The sequence below is a fragment of the Leptidea sinapis genome, chromosome 35, assembly GCF_905404315.1.
Source record: "Leptidea sinapis chromosome 35, ilLepSina1.1, whole genome shotgun sequence".
Lineage (NCBI taxonomy): Eukaryota > Metazoa > Arthropoda > Insecta > Lepidoptera > Pieridae > Leptidea > Leptidea sinapis.
The window spans coordinates 11,176,796-11,190,341 of NC_066299.1; positions in this window are offsets into that span (position 1 = coordinate 11,176,796).

Genomic DNA, 13,546 nt, shown 5'->3' on the forward strand with positions numbered 1-13,546 from the left:
GCACCAATGTACTTTTATTCATTCATTCATTAATTAAATAGCATATCTATAAATACATCAGTAATCAGGGAAATACAAATTTCGGAAATTTTATTTATGTGATTATATTTATGGCTTTTATTTATGACAAAAAGGGACGATACTAGCAGGACGTTCAGCTGATGGTAATTAATAGATACGCCCTGCCCTTCATAATGTAGTACCGCTCAGGATTCTTGTAAAACCCAAAAATTCTGAGTGACACTACAACTGCGCTCGTCACCAAGGTCTCAAGAGACATAAGATGTTAATTCTCATTTGCCCAGTAATTTCACTAGCTACGTCCTTCAGACCGAAATACAGTAATGTTTACACATTACTGCTTCACGGCACAAATTGGTGGCGGTGTGGTACCCATAATCTAGCCGGCACCCTGTGCAAAGGAGCCTCCCACTGAACTATCCAACTTTTGAATTAGTTTAGTAAATATTAAAAAAATCGATTGCCTTAATTACTTGTTCGACTCCCACAAAGGAATACATATCAAACCATTACATTTCGTGCTATCGTGACGAGAAATACTTCTGGAATAGCTGGCCCGTTGGTCGTAGCAAAGACCCGACGGATGACGACATTCAAAGGAAGCACTCCAGCGGTATTTTTCGTTATAATTTGCTTTTGAATGTTTACATTGGAAACATACAAGAACACCAATTTTTGAATCTGCTATTTGTTTGTCTGCTGCTTCCGGATAATACGTGAAATAGCTTGCAAATGAGTTTTATTACGTTTTAATTATACAATACAATAACACACTTTTTAAAAGATTAAAAAGTGTGTTATTGTAACTGTGTCTTTGCATTAGATTTTTGCGTAAAAGTATCATTTCTATTTTTTATACCTTATTTATATTATAGTTAATGACCTTTCCAGATATTGTTTTCATCTGCAGGCAACCTGTATTACACGCGTTTTAATCCTTTAAAAAGTGTAACACTCGCGTTAGTTAAAGAAAATACTAACATACATGTAATACATACTCCTTGGACGATGCGTATTATTATGAAAAAAGAAATGAGATCAGATAAAAAACATCAGCTGTTTATTCATAAGCATCGTGGTAAGAGGGCGTGATATTTATAAAAGTTTACACAATAGGGGGATGTAAAGCCACCTTTGACAAATCACCAAGTTCAAAATTTTGAGCGTGAAATATTAAATATGTACCATATAGGGACTTGGGAGTGGGCTTAGTATTTATATATTATTATATTTATATATTAGGGACCTACAAGAATAGAACTTTCAACTATAAGGCCGGCACACATCCTTTGACCCCTGCTTTTGCTAATGTCCATAGAGATAGTTGCCCATCACGTGAGCCTCTTGACCGTTTGCTCCCTTATGATAATACCATTGGAGGCTCCTTTGCACAGGATGCCGGCTAGATTATGTGGACCACAACGGCACCTATTTCTGCCGTGAAGCAGTAATGTGTAAACAATACTGTGTTTCGGTCGGAAGGGCGCCGTAGCTAGTGAAATTACTGGGCAAATGAGACTTAAGATCTCACGTCTCAAGGTGACGAGCGCAATTTTATTGCCGCTCAGAATTCTTGGGTTTTTCAAGAATTCTGAGCGGCACTGCATTGTAATGGGCAGGGCGTATCAATTGAACATCCTCAATTATCATCAATCTCATCCCTTAATTTCATAAAATTAGTAGATTTTAAACAATGTGTTTCCAACTTAAACAAAGATGTAGAAGCTGTCTCAAGTTTAAATAATGTTATTCACACTTATATTAATAAATAAACATTGGATTTGAAACTAATAACAGAATAATATCCCGAAGTTGCGTCTTTGCGAACGACTTTAATGCGTACAAAATCACGAGCAGTATATATTTATTTATAAAATATAAATACCCTTCAAATTAGTAACTTATTAAACAGCAATTTTCACTAAGATTGTGGAAGTCTTTCTTAAGTTATAAAAGACAAAAATTCAATAATTTATAGAATTGGTGTTAATACATCATGAAAGATATTATATAATAACAGACAGAGAGTATAGATTTATATAGTAGTATAGATTAACATTGTGTATACCGGCGGTAGAACTTTTTTCACACTCCTAACTAATATTACAAATGTGAGTTCGTTTTTTTATACTTCCACTCCCTATTTACTCAACCATCATCATCATAAGATTTCTACATTTTATTTTAATTTCGAGCCCCCGAGGGAGTTTGGTAGGAATGTTAAGTTGAGTACAAATATTATAAAAGAGAAACTGAAAGACAACGAAAGAGAGCTACGATAGAAAGAAAAAGAGATTGTGAGGCAAGAAGAATGAAAAGAAGCGAGACATTCATCCAAATTTCGATGGCCATTGTTCTATATATGTGAACAAAGCATAATGTGAACGAACCTGCAGGCAGAAGCTAGTCTCTTCTGGTCAACTCTCACAGAATATAGATAGAACTAAAAATTCTGAAATCAACATATGTATATATATATTTGCTAAAATTCTGAAATCAACATATGTATATATAATTGTGTTATGAAAATCTTAATGTTTAAGCAATTAATTATAATATTGCTGAACTCTACAATGACCAAATAAATGACAATCACGCATCATTATTTTATTACAAGAATTTCATTCTATTAAATGTACTGCAATTTATTGACCAAGAATCCACAAGTTTCAATTGGCAACATGTATCGATAATAGCGCAGTCAATAAACGCCTGCGGAGCTCCATCATATTAATGGAGGCTGCATTAATAATGGCTATTTGCCGTGCTTTTGTCAATGTGGGTTTGAATGGCGGACCGTGGGTGCGTCATTACTATGACAGCCAAATCGATACGCCTAAATGTTTTAGGGATGTACCTAATTTTACTAGTATCGATAATAATATACTCTTGTTCTTGTTCTTCTTCGAAATTAACGTGGTGTAAAAATAAAGCCTGTAAATTACAAAATTTCATTGTTATTTTTGTTTTAGGTTAGCGTAGGTATTACGTATTTATTTAATTGAAAAAATTCGCAAAAATTTGAAGCTGCAACTCGTAGGAGTTTAAATTTCAATATTTTCCGTAGTGGTGCTAAAAGGTAAATGTATCACTACATTCATGTGTCATCCCTTTGATACAAATGAATAAAGTGATTTTGATTTGTTTTGATAAGATATTAAGTAAAATTGCAAAGTTAAAGACCAGCTAGAGCGTCAGTGGTACAATAGGTAGAATCGTTGACTTTCATCACGGTACATCGGCGTGATCCTCGTCCGCGACCTACCAATGTGTTTTCCGTTTAAGAATTTATATTATGTTTATATTAACGCTTTCAAACGTAAGCCATCTTCTTGAAATTCCGGCTTATACCGTTGTAACATACAAGAGGATTATGGGTGTAACATACAAGGGGTTATGGGCCGCGTTAACATACTATCAAGTGACCGGTAAAAATGCTCTTTTGTCCTTATCTCCCTTAAATGTAAAGACTTGAAAAGTCAATTTTAGACAAAGCCTGCAAATATTTTTATATTAACTAATAGTAAATAATTTCTTTAAGAAATAACTTTTTTTTTGTGATTGGAAAACTTATCGACAATACTACTCCCAACACTACACACACACGAACCGTTTCTCACATTTTTTGCGCATGCCCATAGGGATTACTCAACAATATGCGCAAACGCAGGCCACACATCATCTCGCAACTAAACCTTTTTGAACGAATTAATGGGATCCAGTCAAAGTATTTAAAAATTCTATTATATCTATAAATAATAACAGCTAGTAGATTCAGAAGTTAAGGCGTGTTAAATTTATTGTGTTTACATAGACGTATTGTTAGCAAATATGTTATTTGTTAGTAGTGATTTTACTAAGTAGAGTATTCAAGTATACCTTACGCAAATTTTACAAGTAGCTCTGAGTAAAAATAAACATAAAAATACCGATTCAACGTGAATCATTCAATGATAATTAATATTATGTACAGTAACGGCAACTCTTCCAGCATTGAAATATCTTGATGAAGGTGATAACCTCCGCACATTACAGCAATTACTTCATTTCTTTTCATTGAGGAATAAATAAGCAATTGCAAGGGGCTTGTTTAATTGTCTTAATATAGCACGTCTTGTAGATACAGCCTGGCTTCGACATAATTTGCATAGACAATGCATGAAATTATGATATTATATAAGCATTCCAAGTAAATAAAAAAATTAAAAGATAAATAACTTAAATTTGATTTTATACAGTTTTGAGGAAAATTCCCGTGTAATCGGTAGAATAATGTGAAAAGATAATATTATAATGCTGCTACACCATCTAGCGTTGAGTTACCTACATAAAAGTGGACAGCAAACATTCTCCAAATAATCGCTATCGGATAATTGGTTTAGCAACGAAACTTGTGCGAAAAAATATAAACATTGATTTTAATAATATTTTTTTTTACTTACCTATATCATTAATATTATATGTACATCCAATGGCAAATAATCTATTTGAAAAAGTGGCCGTTGAGTTTCTTGCATGTTCTTCTCACGAGCTCTACTTTTTCCGAATATATGGTAGATTAAGTAATTAAAATTAAATATTTATAATGACGATTCAAAAGCGCCTAGTTTAAGCCTATTTGAATTAAGTTTATTTGACTTTGACTTTGAAAATCAAGGCCTGATCATTGTGTTGTGAAAGGTGCATTCTACTGAAGATAGCGGCAGGAGAAGCACATAACCTTCATAAAACCTGGATGATAAATAACCAAATGGATATGAAAAGTCTCATTCTCAACATCCGGAACACAAATCATTATATCAAACGGCTCTTCAGGGTAAATATTTAAGTCTATGTGACAAAGATTAGAATCTATTGATCAACTTGCTCGCTGGAAACTCAAATCAATAGCGATCATTGAATATCAATTTTATTTTAAATTTAAGTATTCAAAAAGTAGAGCTTACATTGTAAGAACATATTTTTTTATTTTCGCTGGAACACCACTTTTTTATAATATCCCATTTAATATAACTGATATCTTTTGGCTGGCGGATGCAGCTCACAGCAATTATTAATCGATTTAACATTCAGCCTGTTAATAATCGAGTACCGATTGGCATATGGAACTTTCGTGTGTAATACTTAATACTTAAATATGCATCTCTACTCTAGACATTACAAAAAAGTTAAACATGTGTTGAACACTTGTTTTAAAAAAGTTCTAAGTATTACAAATCTGTGTCTTTCTGTTGTTTAAGGTTATATTATGATTATATTATGATGACAGATAGATGACAGCTGCCAAATTTGCGTTCCGTCCCTTTTGTTTCTGAACACGTCAGTTTATGTCGTGCTTAGCGTTTTAATTAAACACAAGCTAAACACTGTTTTGTAATAGAATAATATAAACTCCATTTTAAACGTCGTTATTGTTAGGTCACTGACGTTGTTATTAGTTCAATGTTTAACAAAACACGTGTCTAAGCCATGCTTAAATTATTTCTTTTATAATAACACCGTGTATCTTTAATTTTCTACTAAGATTTTACTTGATTAATTTAATAACTTACGATTATCATTTTAATATAGGATACGTATTTATTTAAAAACAGTAGAAGCCGTTCGCAGCACCCTGTTATACGCAGAGCCTTCGAAGGTTGAAATAATTCTGATTCATCTTGAGAGATGGCGTGGAAATAAAATTATTTCCAATGAATATCTATTTAATATAAACATAATATTGTGAGAATGAATTAATACAAGAGATTAGTTTGTCACATAATTAAGTAGAAATAAGTAAATGTAACTATTAATTTTCATGAAATATTACTATAATCTAATTTCCTTAGGAAATCAATGATTTTGAAACTATCTTTTCATTTGCCAATGGTGGCAAACATATCAAAGATCTGTTTGAATATTGGTTTGAATCATTAAATTTGATGAGTATATAGAAAATACGACGTTCTGATAAACAATAACTTTGAAATGTAACATATAAATTGTTAACTTTTCTTTTTAACGCACAATTAGGAAGAAATGTAGTCAAGTTATATTTATCATGATTTTTTGTATTTAATGTCCCTATTTCAAAATAAATCCAATGGGTCTGCAAATCACCATATCAGATTTCAGAAAGGTTTGATTTAGAAAAACTGGTTGCGATTGCACGTAATTTACGTAATTTTTACGTAATTACTAATTAAATAAAAAAAATTATACCGTTTACATCTTTATAGTTCTTAAAAAAATAAGCATAATTGGACGTAATTCCAGAAAAACGTTCCAAACCACAATCATGTCTAAATTGAGTTAAGAAACACAAAACTGGTCAACTGGTCACTCTATAAATGACATCATGACTTAGTAGCCCAACGCACATGTATGGAATACACTAATTTTTATTAAACTTTAAACACGAATTCCTTAAAATGTGGTGTTTGTGTCTTGCAACGTTTTTCATTTACAAATTAATTGGACGTACCAATTAATTTGTAAATGTATAAACCAAATTTATGAAGGATATAAAGATTTTTCTTAGTTGTCTATAATTATGTTGCAAGATCAATTAATAGCAAAGTTGACAAGCGTCAATTACTCGTAGAACAATTTATACACTAGCGGCCCTACAAATAAACTTGGTACAAAGTTATACCTGCGAACAAACCATACTATGCAAAATGTTGATCATATCGCTGACAACATTGTCAATACGATGATAATTATTGTAAAGTTTCCCAAATGTCAATCCGCCTTGCAAATAAACGGGGGAACCGCCATACGTCCAAATAAATCATACATAGGCAAATGTCTATTTGTAAACATTTTGCATATTCTTGGGTTATGCTCAGGTATAACTTTATGCCAATTTTATTTGTAAGGCCATAGCAATATTGTTGCGATTTAACTGGACATTTGCCTGGTAAAGCATTTGTTTTTATATTATAGGAAACAATATTACAAAAGATCTCACGGCAAGAGTGTGAAATCTTTCTTATTTGATCTGCTTCTACACTTGCGGTAATGTGTTATTAAATATATCATTGGTGAAAGAAATGTTCATAAACGCTCTGTGCCTGTAGAGTTCGGTTTCAACGTTAGTTTGTGAATGGTTGCACATTTCTGAGGATCTAACATCTACATGTACATCCGTGGATGATGGACATAAAACAGAGGTTTTGTACTAACGTTCAAGACATATCATTATACTAAAATTAAATAACAAAATTTTATGAACGATGCGGGACTCGAACCCGCGACCGTTCCGTGCAAGCGCTCTTTCCAACTGAGCCACCCGTTCGAGTGACGTATCGTTGATAAAATCTTGTATGCTTTGTTCAACTCTCAGGCTGTGGCTTCATCTACAGGATCTACTTTACAGTTGATAACCTGCTCAACCCCAATATTTTTCATAATATTTTTTCAAATTTTCGAAGTGGCGGTATATTGAAAAAGAAAAAAAAAGATTTTGACATTCATAAATATTTCCATGACCTACATGAATAAAGTGATTTTTATATGATTTTGATAGAAATTACTCACACTGTACAGACTTCTAGAGTACTCGATGACAACCAACCCCATGGCTGGCTTTATAATCAACAGTAGATGACATACATGTAGTCAAGAAAAAAAAGAGAATTAACATGACAATATACCATTCTGCTGTTGCTTTTAACTGACTTCAAAAAGGAGGAGGTTATCAATTCGATTGCTATTTTTTATCTATGTACTACACCGATTTCGCTGAGATGCATTATCCGATTTACATGACACATCTTTTCTTATCGCCTTTGCAAAGAGATATTAAAAGAACTAAAGGCTTCTTATTAGTCGTTAAGTATACTGAATACTAAGATTATTTATACGTCAAGATAAAGCCGATGAAATTAAAAAAAAAAGAATATTTAACCGAATGAAAATTCTGTAATTTCTTGTTATATACTTATTCTATACTTTCTTATAAGGTAAGGTTATTATGAACCAGTCCCTCAAAAATCTTGATCGTTTCATATTAAAAATATTCAAATAATTTTTAAATTATCACCTAATTATAACTTTTATCTTAACGCGCCAGCGCGTATCATAATTTTTTTTTATTTTCTTTCGACAGGAAAAGTTTGAGATAAGAAAATGAAAATTTTGATTTGATTTATTTGAATATGCTATAATAGGGTCCGATCCAATAGGTTTATTTTCGAGTACTTTCTTATTAGGAGTAATTGGATACAATATTATGTAAAAAAATAACGTTTTTTCGTCTACCTGAATGACATAATTGTTTTCTGTGTACGGCTTTTTTTTTGGAGTTTTCATTCAGGTTGATTATATATTATTATTAACTTACACTAAAACGTAAAAAATTAAAAAAATCTACGTTTAAAAAACCGACTTAAAAAACTACAAAGTATCAAATAACTAAGAATTTAATTTAATACACCTTTACCTTTAATATTAATAAAATACTATGATTTGTATGTGCTACCTATTGATAGCTTTGAAGTCGGTGCCAAGCCAAATGTACTACGTGAAAGTACCTACCCTCGCCACGCGTGACTTTGAGCGGGATAGCTTCGTCTAGAACAAAACAAACCAAGCGGACAGACACGCGTGGCTAGACTACCTTAATAATTACAGTAAGTAAGCTGTTTATAATATTAAGTTTTATTTTGTTTAGGGCTTGGCACCGACTTAAAACCTATCAATAGGTAGCACACATAAATAATAGCATTTTATTAATATTAAAGGTAAAAAGGTATTTAATTAAATTTTTAGTTATTTGATACTTTTCAGTTTTTGAAGTCGGTTTTTTTAAACGTAGTTTTTTTTATTGTTTTGTAGTTTTATATCTATTTTAAATGTCTATTTTATCTCTACAAATATCTCTCGATTTCTTATTGATGCCACAGACTGGGAATGGAGAGAAAACCTTCAGGCTATTTTCTGTGCGATATAACATAATACCATCACCATCATCATCAACCGGAAGACGTCTACTGCTGCACAAAGGCCTTCCCCAAAGATTTCCACGACGATCGGTCCTGCGCTGCCCTCATCCAACGTATTCCGGTTATCTTGACCAAACTTAGTAATCTATTGTAACGAAATTTAGAAAAGCCCGTTGAGATTCTTACGCCCATTCTTCTCAGGTCAGAGGCATACTATTTTGAATGGGTTCGATAAGTGATTTTAAATCCTATCACTACATATTATAAAACAGAGTCCCGTTTGGTTGTCTGTTTGCAAAAAACTCAAATACTACTGCACCGTGTAGTTTTTGTGGATGGTTTTAGTGTATAATTTGTTAAGTTTTTTTTTTTAATTTTTTGTATACTTTAACGATATTTCGTGGAGGTGTCGTAAACATAAACCGTCTGGGAGTCTGTCTAAACCTAAATACATTATTTTGTTATAGCTCAATGGGTAATATTTATTAATTTAAATTGTAATAAATATATAGTTGACTTGTGATCATAGTACGGAAGAAAGACCATAGAAGGGAAGGATGAGTGTGTGTTAGACTTCTCATGATAATATTTAAGGGAATAAATACAATGTCCCAGTATAAGAATAAGAATAAGAAATAAGAATAATTTTATTTAAATTGATCTTTTTACATAAATTACATTAACTTTAAATATTTTACAAGCTTATATATAAGTATGTCTAAATTATGATTGCCATTGAATCACTACACTAGTCGGAGACTGTATCGTGGGATCAAATAAAGATATGATTAACAGTAAACCACTATCTTGGTTGTCATCATTGGCATTACTATTACAAATTTGAAGACACTATATACAACTGTAAAATAATAATTTAATTAAAAAAAAAACTACAAATTTATCAATACTAAATTTAAAAGAAAGTAAAATAAAATTAAAGTAACAACATGTGTGTGTGTTTATGTGTATGTGTGTGTGTAAAATTAAATACAAGGGATCAAAATATTTTCAGTTTTTTCATAATCTAATTCTCCTAGGTATTTACTGATTTTTATTTTCATATTTTTTGTACTTAAGTCTAATATACCAACATGTTTATGCATAAAATTATATAAATATTTAGATATATAAGGTGCCAGTCGTTCCGAAAACTTGGTATTAATTCTTGGGCGAGTTATGTTAAACGTGGGTTTCATTTTGTTAGTTTAAACCCGGAGTATTGAGAACATTTTTGTGCTCCTTCACTACACTAGCCAATATGAATAATTGTCGAACTGTCAATAATTGACTGAATTGTCGATTGACATAGTGCAATATAGATTGATTTAAGCAATTGGCAGTCAGCTGAGTTCCTGAGTAGCCTTATGATATTCATGAGTTTTCTAACTCTTCCAGATAAGGATAAGATGTGCGGCAAGAAGGTGACTTTTTCATCCAATTGGACTCCCAGGTACTGTAATTCTGTCGTCCTCTGTATCTTTGGACAAGAGCATGGTGCTTCTGCTGCTTTATCACATCTATGTAAAAAACTAAAACACCTTAAAAACCCTCGCACTGAAATTTAAATTAATATACAAACTATTTTATTTAAAATAGAATTTTAAATCACTTATTGAATTCAATTGAATTGAATTGGCGTAAGAAACATGAAATGGGCATCCATTGATTTTTATTAAATAGCCTCGGTCACTCCATTTCTAAGCTGAGGTATTATTAAAAAGTCATTTATGTATGTAACCTTCACACTGCCCAAAAAAGGATTTATAAGCGTGACTTGACCGAGAAGTCACAGGTTTTTGTTTGTTCCTCGTATTTGCATTATTATGTAATGACATGAATATCATTTAGAAGTCAGTTCATAGAAAATTTGCTATTGTGCCTATGTACGTACATAACATTATCATAATTAATATGTTGATTTCTTCGATTAAGGATTGGCCTCTGCTGTGCGGCAACTAATACTACGCCCATATGGGCGTACTCGAGCCAGTCACGAACAATGTGTGACGTTGACGTGCCCCAAGTTCTGTTAAACTTTGCTAATAATTGAATCTAAAACGCTGAATTGCATAGTCAAACTTTGTAAAAATAATACTCTACAAGAAATAAGAAAGACTGGGATCACATATTATCATCAGTAAGTATTTTGTATTTTATTAATTTTAATGTCAAATAACACGATGCGTATGTTACAAAATTTGAAAGATGCCATTGAGTGTCAAGATGCCACGCACACAAGCATATATTAGTTGCCGTAATAAAATAGTGTGTATGTACGAACGTCATTGGTATGTACTTATGTATGCACGCAAGAAGCTATACTTCTTTGGCGTAACTAAGCAAAAATTCTTATAATTATTTTTTCCTCGAGCTATTCTACGTTTGTAGAAAGAACAATATTGTAAAAATCTTGCAACGATGGCAATTAATTATTAAATAACGAATACGGCTGTACGGGCTTGAACACTTTGCCTATCCTAATAATGGGCGAAGAAACCAAAAAAAACGAATGTCACAAACGTCAGAAAATTTTAGGAACCAAATTTACCCTGTTACTTCTGTGTTACAGTGATGCACGCGCAAATTAATACTTCACTCTCATCATATTGAAAATATGCGCCTAACGAAGTAAAACTTCAAAAAGCTATTGTTCTTAGGTAGCGCGGCATCTAGTTGGAGTGCAGTGGAGACCAGTTCTTAATCTAATGTTATTTAATTTACAGAACAACAGCTGCTTCAAATCAATGATATTATAAAGGTGTTCCAATTTATACGTTTTCTTACAGAGCCCTAAAAGACAGCTTCGATAAGATAAAACATATATTTAACTCAGTTATAGGATCTCGTGAAAAATCCAATTAGTTTTCTCTTCGATTTCGCTGAACACTTTTCGTTTACTCTGTTTCAGATTTTGACCTCCACAGCACTATTTAACTTAATGGATATTGGTTTTACTCATTTTTGTGGAAGTACCCACATTTGGATGTGTACATATAAATCGGCCGACCGATGCTACGGTTCATTTAATTGTACGAAAACGATTATTGCTTTCATGTCTGTATCTTTCATATACATATTCCTATGAAAATTTTATGAAAAGAAGCCAAAATTATTCACTGCTACGGCGCCGTTGCAACCGAATAAGGCACCGCGGTTATAGGTCTTTTTTTAAACCATTCCTTAGATAGTTTCCTTTATGCGACGACCCTTATAGCCCAGTGGTTAGTGATCCTACCTACTGAGTGGTCCCGGGTTCGATTTCCGGTAGGTGTAATTATTTATATGATGAATATGAATGTTTGTTTCCCAGTCATGGATGTTTATATGTATTTATGTATGTTTAAGTAAGTATATCGTATTAAATATATCATTGTCTTGTACCCATAGTACGGGCTATGCCTAGTTTGGGGCAAGATAATTTGTGAAAGAGTGTGTCAATATTATATTACATTATTATTATTATATATTATATAAAGGTTTTGACGACTTACTTTCAAGACGTTTTTTCATTTGTGTGTGTATACGTGTACGGTCAGCACATAATTAAACCAATACTTTAATATATTTTTATATATATTTTATAATATGAGAAAGAAATGGTAGCTCAGTGTTCAGACTAACCGCCAAGTCTCTAACCTATACAACCCTCGACATCGGCATCCCGTTGATTTTATATTGATATGGAACATCTTACCACTCTGTCGATATCCTTATCCAGCCTCGCACAGTCAGCCTCATCGGTCACTCCTAGAGAGAGCTTGAGTTCGTCCGTAAATAGCAAGCATTTTGCTTCCCTGAACACTTTCGGCAGATCACTTATCATTATGATAAACTGCAAAGGTCCCAAGTTGCTGCCCTGACTTACCCCGGATCTTGTGCAATACGGTTGGGTCTTATGTCCTCTGTATTGGACATATCCCTTAAGTTGTTGCCTATCCCTCATGTAACTTGCAAAAAAATATAATAATTGTGGGGTGCATCCAACCCCTGCTAACTTTTTAAGCAAGTCATCATTATCAACGAGATCGAAGGCTTTTTGTAAATTGAAGTAAGCAGCATCAGTCTGGCTCCCCCTATCAACCGCTGGCACAACACTGGACTTGTTGCTAAGGAGATTGCTAGTCGTGCTTCTTGCCGGATGGAACCCATGCTGAGTATCTGAGAGCTGCGCTAACCTGGTTGTATATGCTCTTGTGAATAGCCGATTCCAAAACTTTTGCAGAAGTCGACAACACAGCGACTGAACTGTCCGTCCAACTGTGTCCCAGATCTTTCTTTTGATACTGGAATAATCCGAGCTATTTTCCAAGTCTCGGGAAACATAGCTGCATTCAGACACTGGTTTTATAATAAATACAGTACCGACTCCGCTAGCATTGACCGACAATCTCTAAGAATTTACGGAGGTATATCATCCGGCCCCGCAGATTTTTTGGGATAAGTTATTTAAGAGCCTGCTTCACTTCGTCAATAGACAGGCGGTCGAGGTGAACATTAATCATAATATAATAATTATTAATCATAATATAACCGGACAAAAATTGATGAAACTAGTTAGTGTTTGATTATAATCATAATATAATAATTACAATTAT